General features: G+C 48.1%; 1 protein-coding gene across 7 annotated transcripts in view; it reads right to left on the bottom strand.

Annotated features, from left to right (window-relative positions):
• Nucleotides 1-13908, bottom strand: part of grin2ab (glutamate receptor, ionotropic, N-methyl D-aspartate 2A, b) — a 76407-nt gene that overhangs the window by 14400 nt on the left and 48099 nt on the right. The gene's annotated exons all lie outside the window — the stretch shown is intronic.

Below are 13908 nucleotides of genomic sequence, written 5' to 3'. Positions count from 1 at the left end.
CGGGTAAAGTCACTCGCAGCGAGGCAAGCGATCAAACGCTGGCCTGAAACTTTTGGCCGACCCCAATGCTGCCCAAATATGGATGGGGGGAAAAAGCTGACACGGCCCTTTTTTTCTTCTAGTTTTTTTTTTTTTTTTCTTTTCCCACACCTGACTTTGATCACCCTCTCATCTGCTTTCTTGACTTCACCTTCTCAAAGCCTGTTTGAGCCAAGCGGATCAACTGACTTTTGGCTTTTTCTTTGCATTTGTTTTTGTTGGATTCTTTTTTTCAGCTCCCATGGTTGCATTTCTAAACACCTGCTGAAGGAGAGGCGACACGGCGGGGAGGCAAAAGTGCATCCAGCCACGCATCAAACCTTCCTCGTAGAACGCGCACACACATGCGCGAAGAAAAAGACACGAAACACAAAAGACACACTGCGAGCCAGCCAGCCGGCCCTGCGGAGATTTCGACAGCCTCTCGTCACGTATGAGCAGAGCGAGGATGAAATTTTACTTGAAAAAGATCTCCGTCGCCGCATCTGTGCGCGTGCACGCGTGTCTCGCTGCAGGTGAGACTTTGTACTCGGGTTGAGAGCAGAACAATCCCTGCGTGGCAACAGGCTTATCGTCGCTCGGGGGTCCCGATAGCAATGACGCGCTCGTCTGGAGGTGCGCACACACGTTTAACCTTGAACACGTACGCGAGGACGATGCGCCACTCGTTTTCAGCCCATTTTTGAAGTGTGTGTGGATACAGTATTTGTAACAGCGGGTTTGAGGACGGAATTAGCAACATGTTAGCATACGACATGCAAGTTTTTATTTTATTTTTTTAAAGGAAAAAGAGGCAGGAAGTCAAAAGAACACAAGGAACGGAAGAAAAGGAATGCCGGAGAGAAGTGCAGAAGTGATGAGAAAGACAAAGGGAAGGAAACATGGGAGAGGGAATGAGGAAAGAAAATGGAAAAACAGGATCGATTCGAAGGAGAGGAAAGACAGACGAGGAAAGTAAAGGACACTGCTGAAAATGGAAGGGAAGGAAGAAGAAGAAAAAGGAAGGACCAGAGGATGGACAGAAGGGGAAGAGAGGAAAGAAAAGGACAAAAAAAGAAGCAAAGACTGCAGAAGAGTAGTCATGGAAAGGTAAACAAAAGAAAAAAAGTTAACATGAGCGGGAAGCAAGCAAAGGGGAAGGGCCCGGGAAAAGAACAAGAAAGAACACGTCCGTCAAGGAAAGGAAAAACGAAGCAAAGGAAGCGCAAAGGACGAAAGAAAGTGCAAAGGAAGGACAAGAAAAAAGAAACCGGTTCGTCACCGGCGAAAAGGATCACATGTACGCCGGCGTTCCACTAAAGTGCCGTCTCAAGACGCTCGCGAGCTCGCTCACGTACATCAATTAGACATCTAGAGATTCACTCATGACATCTTACATTAATTATACAAATTCAATGCCCTCCCGACACACACACACACACACACACACAGTCCAAATCGAGCGGTGCCAATGGTTGGGGGGCTTAGGGCATGAATAATAGAGCGGCCACGCCGGATCGCACATTCACTCTGCGGGCCCCCGGCAAACTCGCGGCGACACATGTGAGCTCACGTCAAATTTCATTGTGGCGTCCCACATGACACGCTGCATGTGTGTGCACCGCTAACAACACACACGTGTGCGTAACCGCTCGGAGATTGGACGTCCCGGTCCCAGCCGTGCACCATAAAGGACAAACATGGCTTTCAAATCCATAATTAACATGAGTGAACAAATGATGCCAATGTACATGTTGACATTGGCGGCGTCCATTTGAAGGCATGTCAACCAACTTGGACTCGCACTCAAAATCCTCGATGGCTATTTGCTGATTGTTTAACTACCAATTCAAGTTTAAAAAATAACCCCAAAACGATCATAAGGGAGAGCACATATGGCCTGCTGTATCTCCCCCGAATTTCAAAACCTACCAGCTTCTAGCTAGCGCAAAGTTAGCTTGCATAAATTAGCATTTCGTCTCTCTAAAATGGCTGACCTTTTTTTTGTTTATTGACAATCCGCTTAACAGTTGAACTTGATATCAAAGTAAAAACACCTCAACACAACACAACACAAAACGACAACGTCATTTTGCCACGGTGGCGACCGACAGACATCCAAGTTGGTTTTTGGAAGATGGCTCGCAAGTGGCATTGCGCTTTCAAGCTAATTGGATGTTTTTTCCCATGTCGCTGCTTGAGAGTAAATGCTTGCAAACGCGTGCTAACAACAATAATACGAGCTGACGGGTCACAAAGCAGACAAGGCGAGACATCAAGATAAACAACGACGGTGCCGTGAAGCCGAGCGGCGTCAACGCAAACCTCGCGTGCGCTTTCGTAACCCGCTAAGTGTGCGGCGCTAGCTCGAATCCACGCCTCCGCAAAGTCTCCACGAGGGTGCCAGACCGCTCCTTATCTCAACGTCGGGGCGCAAAAATGTTAAAAGGCTTTGGGGAGACGTTTTCCTTAATCTTGGAAAACAAGAGCACCCGGTTAAACGAGTGTTTTCCGTTGCCTCGCTAATTCTCCCTAAACGGCTAGCAGATGTTCTTTGAAATTCTTACGCTAACAAAGAATTAGCGCTGACAAAAAGGGAGGTGGGAGTGGGTGGTGAGGGGGGGGCAACAGTCTGGAAGAGGAAGATTATGCCAAAAAACAAAACAAAAAAGGTGTTCTTTTTAAATTCTGTCTTTATTTACAACATAAAAATTCAATCGTGCGCTAAAGACAGCAGAGAGTCAGGTCCATGAATTTCGGGACACGATTCTCGTCTCCTCGCACGGACGGACACCCCCCCGCCCCGCACTGGATTTGAACCCATGCCAATAAAATGCACTTGCAAACGCTCAGCTCCAATTTGTTGAGTTTTACTCTTGACATTCAAATCAGCCGATTAGTGTTGCAAAAAAAAAAAAAAAAAGGAAACGTTTTCACGCCACTTCAGATATATGTTAGCGCTATAGCATGTAGCAGCTCGGGGGCTCCCTGACGTCTTTACTATTTAACACCCGTTGGCTCTCCAAGCTTCTGGACTACTGTACTATTTAAGAGACTGCTAGCGTAGCATTGACGTCACACGCAAGAAGTAAAGTGCAGCTCCCGTCGTGACTGTCGTTGATCAACTCATTCAGTGCCATTGACGGCGATAGACGTCAAAGAGATTAACTGGGTTGGCAGTGAATGAGCTAAATGGCCGCTGCACTCATTGATGTTTGACTTCAACATTTGGCGACGGCAAGTGAAAGAAATTGGGTCAGACTGGCTCAGATGGCGGACATAAACAAAACATCTGAGACACAACAGGGATCGTTGAGGTCTTCAGTCGGCAAGACTTGGTGGAATTCAAACAAGTGACGTGGGCAAAATGGTGTTTGTTTGCTTGGTGGAAAACATTTGCCTCCATTAAGCAAGCCACAACGTCGCCGGGAAAAACCTGAGCGCAGACAAGTTGCTCCCATCCATCATACCCGACTCGTATATATTTCCTGCCTGTCACGCCGCCCGCCAGTCCTCTTGCCTACTTTGCAGGGTGATTTTTGTTTTCTTTCCCAAACCACTCCAAAATCGCACTAGCTAGCATACCAATGGTTAGCATTTGAAATCATCCCGATTACGTGATCTGAAATCCGCTTCCACTGGCTTTAGCGCTCGGTTCTGCTATCGTGATATTAGCATAGCACCCGTGTTAGCATTTGAGCAGCCAGAGAGAAATATGGGTCAAGTCCTTCAAATCTTTGCGACTCGTGTCAAGACCTGCCGTCTAAATCAAGCAAGGCTCGATTGGCGCAGATAAAAATGAGATGTGTGCCGACGGAGCGAGCGCGCGTGAGTCATAATAAGCGTTTGACTTATGGCACTTGGAAGAGAAAGAGATGCTAATGTCATCTTGTGGCCCCGCGCGGGAGATAATGGACGGCGTGGACCCTCCATCTCGGGAACCCCCACCGCCCCCCCACTTGGCCTCTCCTCCGGCAGAATCAGAGATGTGCCTGTTGGATATTTATAGCAGGAAACTGTTGGGTTGAAAAAAAAAAAGTATCCCACTCTGTTTCACTCAGTGCCCACTGATGATGACTCCGTTGGAATGCAGCAACCCGAGGCCTGATGTAAAAACGGCAGCAGGCGGCTGGCTGTGAGTCAGCCAATGAACGGACGGACGGACGGACGGACATGTGGCGCAGGTTCCAGACTGACAGGAATACCTGTTCATCAAATCGGCTGTGTTCACACCCACACCGCGGCAAATGTCCATTTCATCCTAGGAATCGATCTGGGGTATTTTGATCATTTAGCATGGTGCCGCCTAAAACCACATGAAATGGAGGGATAAGAAACAAGACAGCCGTTGCGCCTTTTTGTTTTCTTTTTGAAAGGCGAGCCCAGTCATTTGTGCAATTACTAAATGCCACCGACTGTTCCCCGCCCGAGAGCAGGATTCATTCCGGGAGAAAACGGCGGCTACAAGACCATGAGGAGGTTTTAGCCAAATCGCTAATTGTGCAGACACAGGGAGGAGGGTGAGCCAGAGAAAAATAAACGGCGCTCGCTAAAGGCGGATTTGCTCATTATACATAAGCCTTAGTAGGTTTTGTGTAAGCCTTATTATAACTCTTTGCGCACACTTTGCCAAACACACACACACACACACACACACATTTGCACTCACATCAGCAACAGGCTGAAAATCTTTACTGGCTTTGGCGCCAGCATTTCTAGGCAAATTTGGCAATGCTGTCGTAAATGGCGTCAGACTTTTGCAAATCTTACGAGACGGCTGCTTCAGCAAATCCTCGATGATCTTAGGTCATCTTGCCGGACTCGAGAAAATCTCTGCTGCGAGACCTGAGACTCCCATCAGACTTGAGCAAATCTCCAGCAATAAAAGGCTTGATCAGATCTCAACAAATCTAATACAAGATTTTGCAAATCTCATGAGATTCCAGCAAATCCCAAAAATCCTCATCACATCTCTCCTTTTCCGCTAACTTGAGTCTCTTGTCGACGCTCTGTTCGCACAACAGCCGCCGTCCGTTTCCATGGCGAATCGATGGTCAGCCCACAGAAGCACAGAAGGCAGCGCATTTATTTCTTTTGCGCACACATGCCCCGACTCATTCCGCGACGCCGCTGACGGATGGGCTATGTCGTCCGGTATGGACCAGCAAGGTGTGTGCGTGTGCACGTGCGTGTGTGTGTGGTGAGAGCGAGGCCCATGTGTCAAAGAGCAGATAAGTGAATCTATTTCCCGCACTAATTAAAAGCTGGCTGGCGATTCCCGGCGGTAAAAAGGCGCACCCGCACACGGCGCGTGCCTGCATATGCGCAAAAACACTTTTGGCCATTTCATGTGTGGGGGTGGCCTGTGTGTGTGTATGTGTATGTGTATGTGTGTGTCAGCATCCTGTGGGGGGTGCTTGATGCCAGATGCTGAAAGCCAGTGGCTATTAGACAGCAGAGCAGAGATAATAGGCTACGGCTGCCATCACCTACTACGCCCTATTAGCCACAACATAACACACACACACACACACACACACACGCTGATGATGTCACTGCACTGTGGAACATTTTGAAAAAAAAGACCAACTTTTATGTCAAATGTCAAGACTGGTACAAGCGCATAAGATAGCAGTATAAATCTTATGATTCATGACAAAAATCGTGCAGGACAGAAAATCCAGGGGAACTGTGGCAAGTCACAATTTCAGAAAATCTCATGAAGATCTCGAGAAAAAAGAATAATGCGTGACTTCAACAAATCTTGCGAAATTCTCATGAGACCTAAACAAATCTTGCCAGACTTGGGAAATCTTGCAAGATCTGAGTGAATCTCCCGAATCTCCCACAAATCTTATGAGACCTCAGAAAACCTGGTGAAAATCTCACAAGACTTGTCAACAAATCTCATGAAAACAATCTCACAAAAATCTTGAGGCGCTTTCGAAAACCTCCAGCACATCCCGACAGACTTGAGACAATCCCATCAGACTTTAGCAGAACTTTTCAGACTTCAGAAAAAAAGACAAAAAATTGTTCATTCATTCATTCTGTCAGTGATTTTTGCAAAGCTTCTATTTTACACAACAGCGACGGCAACACGAGTACATTCAAATGAGATATTTGATATGGACACAGTGGACCATGGCAGAGGAAGGAAAAGCCAGAAGGGCACTTTTGGGTGGAGTAGCACGAGCTTCATGCTAAGAAGAGGCAATTCACTCCACTCCACGCTTCCATCACATCATTTTTTGCCTCTCATCAATCTGTGCGAGGCCCTCGCTACCCACTCACACGCTCGCCAGGTGGATTTTTAGCACACTCGCTCACTTTCACTTTCCTGCTCTGCGCACATCGCCATCAAAGTAGACCAGGCCGGGCTCGGCGGCGCTAAGTCCCACATGCGCTTCTGTGCACGGCAAAAAAAAAAAAAAAAAAAAACGTCCGGATGGCGGAGAGCTAACCCACACAAAGCGATTGTGAGCGATTGCTATATTGGGCATGCACTTGTCCTGAAAAGCACAGAGGATCACACTCCTCCGGCTCGCTCCGTGCTGCTTGAAACACTTAACGCCGCGCACGTGCGTGTGCGAGCGCGTGTGTGTGTGCGTACGTCGTGCCGAGCTGGGCCGAAAGACATGATTCACCGTCAGTCGGGAGAAAGTGGAGCGTCATCTCCTCCTTCCGTGCACATGAAGACCAGTTGTGTTTGCTTCCTTTTTAGAGAAATGCGTTCACACGCACGCACGCACGCACACACTCGTGTGTATTATGCAGCGACACACACAATCACCCTTGCTCTTTTTTTTTTTTAACTCACTCACTCACTCACTCACTCACTCACTCACTCACTCACTCACTCACTCACTCACTCACTCACTCACTCACTCACTCACTCACTCACTCACTCACTCACTCACTCACTCACTCACTCACTCACTCACTCACTCACTCACTCACTCACTCACTCACTCACTCACTCACTCACTCACTCACTCACTCACTCACTTATTCTCCCTCTTTTATTCTCAAGTCGTATGCGCAGACAAATGCCCCCCCCCCGCGCCTACACACACACACATGCACACACACACGAGTGCAGTGCAGTCAGAGTCTCTCCATCAGGAGCACGCTGAATAATTCAGTGGGAGGGCAGTACACTAGAGTGTGGCAAGCGTATTGGGCGCTGGCTGGCCCGAGGGCCGCTCGCTCGCCCGCCCGCCCGCCGCCGCTCTAAAAGCGATGATGTCACGACCAGCCATGTTTTGTCCCTCTGTGGCCTTTTTGCTCTGCCACCCCTGCCCGCCTTTTTGATGCTGCCCCCAAAAAGAAGAAGGAGGGGGGGGGGGGGGGGGGGGGGGTAAAAAAAGACGTACAAGCTAAGTGGCAGCTTCCTACGTGAAGGCGGGTCCTGGTGGAATTGTCAACGACTCACTTTTTTTTTTTTTTTTTCTTTCCACATGAAAAGGAGCCAGGCCAACTGCAGTATTTTGCTGGACCACAAGGAAAATGTTTCGATTCACAATTGTTTGTTTCTCGCTCGAATAAACGTCGTCCACCGAACAAACTATTCATCTGGGCTTCTTTTTTATTTTCCGATCGGCTGAAAGCGTGCGTTGCCACGACGACGCCCTCAAAAGCTCCCGATGACATCAGAAAGACATCAACGTGGCTGGCTCAAAAGGGGGATAGCATGTCAGGACCTGGTCATAAAACGCCAATTCAATTTGCTTTTACGCTTTTTAACAAGCCGATAAAAGGACGGCCGGCTCCACCTCTGGTCAGCAAATGGTGCGTGTGAACTCCCCCCTCGCCCCCTCCCCTCCCCAAGATGCCAAATGACTAAATAATGAAGTGGCTAATTCAATGGAGCGGCAATGCCACTGGAGCGTGTCACCTGACGAGTTGAGAGCGGACTTTTGGGAGGACCAGAGAGACTTGAGTCAGCGCCAAGGAGCAAGCCAACGAGCGCTGGCCGGTCCTCGATGACTGGACTGGAAATGAATGAGTTTAACCGGCCGTGACAGGATGATTTCCAGGACTTTTTGGAGGTTACATGCAAAGTCCCCAGTGCGGTCCACATCTTTATCACCAACTTGTCTCAGTTGAAAAGTCCCACAATTGATGAAAATTTCGTTCAAAGTGACCAATCGTGGCGGCCATGCTCCACCCTTGGCCGAGCAGGCACCATTTTTTTTTTTTTTTAAGAGACCTCAAATGTTTGTCCGACAATTTCACCAAATTGTGATCACATGAAATTGTGACAAGAGGAGGTTGTGGGCGGATGGCAGGTGGCGAGATATGCCATTAATTGTTAAAACTCAGAACGATTAGGATGACTTTGAAAAGGCCTATTGATTTTTTTTTTTTCTCCCCCCAGCGCTGATGCTACCTAAATAAACATCATGTAGGATGTTTGCTGGTCGTGCTGATCCCGGACCGGCGCTAGCTTCAACGCTATTAATCATGGCGGGTGGTGACTAACGCGGATGGTGTCATACGAGCACCGTGTTTGAAGCGTTGCTCTTTGCATCCATCACACTTGTTCCCTCTCATCTTCTCAGCAGTTACCAAATATGGTGCAATCATTCTCTGCGGCTCATCTCGATGCGATCAACTCCGTCCTCCCTCTCCTACTTTTTTCTCCCATGTGGACGCCCCCCCCCCCACCTCTCGCTCCGCTTTCCCATTGGCTGGCAGAGTTTTATTTATACAGCAAAAGCGGCAGCGGCGGCGGCGGCGTTGGCGGCCCAGTCCCACGCGGCAGCGCCGAACTGAGAGGAATTGGACTCGCCAGAGAGCGGGCGGGCATCACCTCGCAAACTCCGACCGCAAACTTGCCTCGCCGTGCAGGAAAGGATTTGCAGTGCTTCACTTTGTCACGCGTTTATGATGTTACAGCCTCTTTCGGAAAATGGATAGCTTCCGCAAAACACACGTTTATCAACAATTGTGAGAATATCCGCACGGTACGTCATATTCCAAACTTCGCCTCTCGCCGACATGTCAAATATGACAGGAAAAGACAATAGGCTCGCTCCATAAGTTGCCGCTAACAAGATGGTGTGCATTATTAAGCGGCCACGCATGAGCCCACGCCGACGAGATGGAACAAAGGCTGCCCGTTGCGAGGGTCCGCAATTTAAATATTCACGACGGCACAAGACGAAGACGAGGCGAGCGTAAGCGGCGGCAAAATGGCTGCTTTGTTGCTGCTTTAACCCAAAAAACTCACATGATTTATTGATTTAGTTTGCGCGGCGGCCTTGTGTCCACAGACACTTGAAAGCGCACTTTCACACCAGCGGCCTTTAAATACATAAAGAAATGTTTGCTTTTTTTTTTTTTTTATTGAACCCTCCTACACTCTTTCGACACGTTTCAACTTACTGAAACACGTTTAAAGGTATTAAAAAGGGTCTTTTATGAAGTGGCCCATAAAGATGATTTTCACACTTCTCCAAATGAGGGCAAAGCATGCTCGCTTCAAGCTGCTTATTTATCGCTCAATTATTTTCATGATTATTTTTTACATGACCGTAAAACAAAATTCAACACCGTAAGCCATATTTTCGTGAGCATCACGAGTCTAGCGCACAGCACGCTCTAACTCGGTGGAATCGTCTTTCTTTTGGAATTTTCCTCGTTGCGCGCACTCAAAAACGGATGCTTGCGGCGTTGTGGGAGGGAACGCAGCCATTTTGATATATTCAAGACGATAATAGTAACACAATCGCTTATAATAATAAATATGAATAAAATAAATACGAAATAATATTTCATATAATATTATATAAATAAAACACAAAATTAATTTCTACATGATTCCGAGGGTTCGACGTGGGCTGTTGTCATTCTTGGGAATGAAATACGACGAGATCCGCCACACACACATACGTATGCACCAAATTTCTGCTGCGCCACAACTTAAACCCGTTTTTAGCTGCTCTGAGGTCTCCGCTTCTTTCTGTCACCAAAAAGTCAGGTGTGCCAGAATGTGACAGGCCGCTGCCAGATTGAAGGCGCACATTTGTCAATTTGAACTTGGCCGTCAATACACGTTACACAACGGTGCACACATTTCAACGGATGTAAATATTCGCGGTGGACAGATTTTGAACCTGCTGTGTCCAGCCGCGTGTCGTGAGTCTTTGCGACAAGATGGGGGTAGCGACCCTGTCACGTTTTGAAACGCTCTGTTGAGTTCAAGACGGCCAGGTGCTCTCTGAAGATGGGCCAAGCGTGAATTGGATTTGGGCCACGGCGGCAGAGGCACCTGCGCCAAAATGTTTCGTGGACAAAAGCACTCTCGCCACTGCCAGGTCGTGAAAGGACGCCGCCCCCACCCCATGGAAAGGAAAAAAAAAAAAAGTCAAGCGAGGAAAATGGGCAAACAGTCTTTGTTTTATGCTAGCTTCTCATTAGCACATGGCTACGATGCTGCAATTTGGTTAATTGGACATTTTTTCACAAATCTACACGTGTGCTAATGGTTTTTGGGGTCCCCTAAAAAGTGATCATTTTGGACGTAGGTACGAGGTTTCCGCTCGACGCCGGCGCGACACCGTTAGCAGCGTTAGCATCAGCTCCGAGAGCAGGATGTTTGCAGTTGGGCACGATACGGAACATTTGAATTGAATCATGATCTTTGCCCCTCCTATGTTGAAGACAACGAGGCTTTGGAAAAGAAGAATACAAAAACTCTCGGGTCCAATAAGCCAGATGTTTGTTTTTATCAATAGTTGCTTGCGAACCGCACTATGCTAATGCTTCCACAAAAGTGGAACTCGACACACACAAAGGTGACAGGTGACACGTGTACGTCAACTTCTACTTTTAGTGAAAACGCTGACAAACCAGCCGCCGCCATTCTCGTGGCGCCATCAGAGCGACACAAATGTGTGTTTAGCGCCGCGTGCTCGTGCCCACACACACACACACACACACACGCAACAGCAGAAGAATGTGGAGCAGAAGTTTGCGTGCACTTGGGCCATCTTCACTGCAGCCATGGCAACAAAAGGCATAAATGATATTGACATCATTTTTAATGTATGAACCTCTAATGCGCCGCCGCGTTCACATTCGATTTAATTGTGCACCTTATTTACGTTCATCGAGCTCGAATTTGCATCATGTGAACAGCAAACGTGTCGAGGCGTTTGCGCCTCTCATGTGGCGGAGGTTTTGTTTTGTTTGTTTTTAGGCGGATGGCGATTCCAATCTTGGGCAAAAGAAAATGGCGACAAGCAATTCATAAGTCAATTGGAATCATGACTCAGATAATAAAGGTGCCGTATCATCCCATCTTGACATGATATTTTATGGATGCACTTTGGTTGTAGCATATTTCCATCCCATTGAACATCTCGGCTGCTTTCATAACGCCCCGCTTGAGATCCAATTCCATTTTCTGTACAGCGGGAAAATGCGGAGCAAAACTTTGGCTCGACTGCTGCTCTCTTTTGCCGCCATGGCAACCAAAGGCTCACAGGGCTCCTCGAGAACAACGATATGGCTGCACATCTGCGCGTGGCCATCAAGCAAACAAACATCTGGAGGAGCAGGAGAGAACCACGGGGAGTGACCCACATCTACCTCGGAACAGGGTCGGCCCCGAGGCCCCTGCCCCGCCTCCCAAGCTACTGTTAGCACATACGCTAAGCGTATCCCCGATACCGCGTACCGATTACCTTTGTCCGTTTAAAACGAGTTTCCCTCCAATCCTTCTAATTTCCTAGTTCCCGATGGAAGCAACGCGGGTAACGACATGGCCTCATATTTAATGACAAGAGCCGGAGTGCAGCGTCTGATTTTGAGGTGACCGTAGCTCAGCTCAGCCTCCCCGGAGTGGCTAACGTCGGGTACGGCGCATCCCCGTTAGCGAGATCGGCGGCTGCGGAGACAATCGAGCGCGAGGTGCTCAGGGGAATTCTTTCCTTTGTCCGCCCGCACACCAATTACGGCACCGGGGCTTGGACAACTTTTTGGACCCTTTACTTGTTAACGTGCTTGAGCGGCGATGCAATTGATTGAACAAATCGATCACATTCTTCACGTTTGTTTCGCCATTGAGTTGGAAAGTCTGCCTTCCTACAAAAATAATACGGCAAATGTTGATTGAAGTCCATAGAAGTCTAGATTATAATATATATATATGTTTATATCATGACACATTTACATATTATAAACGTGTCATTTTACATTATTTATTACTAATTCATATGATTTATTATTTAGATTGTATTTCCTATATTATAAATGTGTCATATTAATACCATCTTATACTATAGAAAAAACAACTCGATAATCAATAACTTGGACCGGTCGCATGTTGGCCGTACTGGAAATGATAAAAAGCTGCTTCACTAATAACACAAGATTTTTTTTTTCTTTGGTGTATGTAAAGCGGCTCAGACATCGCCGCAAATGTTTATTAATCGCACTGTCTGCGGAGTTCGGACGTCACGTTGACGTTTATCGGATTTCGAGGCCGTGGAAAGATTTGTCTTGATTTGGATTCCCCGCGTAGGACCGGCGCCCGTCAAAACAGGTTAGAAGGCAAATGCGTTCCCCCCCCCCCCCCGCCGAGGCGCTCGGGGACAGGCCGCCCGGTTCCGAGCGTCACGCCGCGCGTGTCCTACATGCGGTTCTGAAATATTACACAGCCAACATTGCGGCGTGACAATCGGCTGATGAAAATCAGATGATGAAAATGGTGGCAGGACGATTTTCACATTGGTGGTGTCGAACTCAAACCGCAAACATACGACATGGAAAAGCACTGAGAGAATTGCCAACAATGTGCCAAACATGCAAGACAAGGAACAAAACGCCTTTAGCATCGCGCCGCGATATCGCACGAGTGCCGGGACAGTCCAGCTGAGGGCAGAAGAAAAAGAAGAAAAGAAAGAAAAGAAAAGAAAGGCCAACAGGGGAAATGGAACGCAAGTGGAAACGGTCTCCAGGGTTGGATCGGACGCTGAGCCGCTCACGAAATGCTGCGGCAGAAGGGAGGGTAGGAGCGAGCAGCTCCGCTACCCGCTTATGACATTGTTTCGCAAAGAGCATCAGCTTCGTCTCACGCGGCTATCGATGGAAGCGTATCCAAAATGCAAGAAATGAAGACATTATTCGTCCACTGCCTGAACGGGCCGCAGAAGAAATCCGAACAGGACGTAAACAGCAAAAGAGCCACGTAATTAGCACTGCGACGCAACACGGGTGGCGTCCACTGAATGGAGCCAAATTCACAAATCATTGGTCTGTTGCCTAAACGGGCGGCTGACAGAGTCGAAACGAAATCAAAACCACGGCGGGAACGGCATATGTGAAAGATACAACATAAAGTCAGCGTTTTGCGGCTGCGCGACAATCAATCGAGGCCAAACTAATTTGCTGCCTCAACGGGATGCAGAAAAATGAACAAAAATGTCATTCGATTGGACTCTTGATTTTGCAGAGCAATCAAAATTTGCTTTCATTTCAACAGGCCGGAGCGCCGTCAAGACGGCGAGCGTCCCGCTTAAAGGCCCGCCCGCCAGGCCGCCCGCTTTAATCCCAAAGGAAGCGGAAGCCGTCGTGACCTTGACCGTTTACTCCGCCTGCCGACGACGGCAAAGCCACGCGAGACTCCATTGATACGCGATCCGAACGGAGACAATTGGACATGGCTGTGTCATCAACTGACCGCTGTGCGAGGCAAACACACAAATACTGCAACATCGAGTACACGCATCGGCCGCCGGCGCTTTGGAGAAAGAAAAAAAAAAAAGAGTTAGGACGTCTTTAAATAGCCGTGTGCAAGGCGGATTAAAGAAGGCAGGCGCCATTAAGAGGCGGGCATGCATCGTCTGTCATGGAGTCTCGTTGTGCTACACAACTAGGGCG

Source organism: Syngnathus floridae, chromosome 4 (assembly GCF_059516105.1).
Source record: "Syngnathus floridae isolate MCC-2025c chromosome 4, RoL_Sflo_1.0, whole genome shotgun sequence".
NCBI lineage: Eukaryota > Metazoa > Chordata > Actinopteri > Syngnathiformes > Syngnathidae > Syngnathus > Syngnathus floridae.
This window is presented reverse-complemented; position numbering and strand designations above follow the sequence as displayed.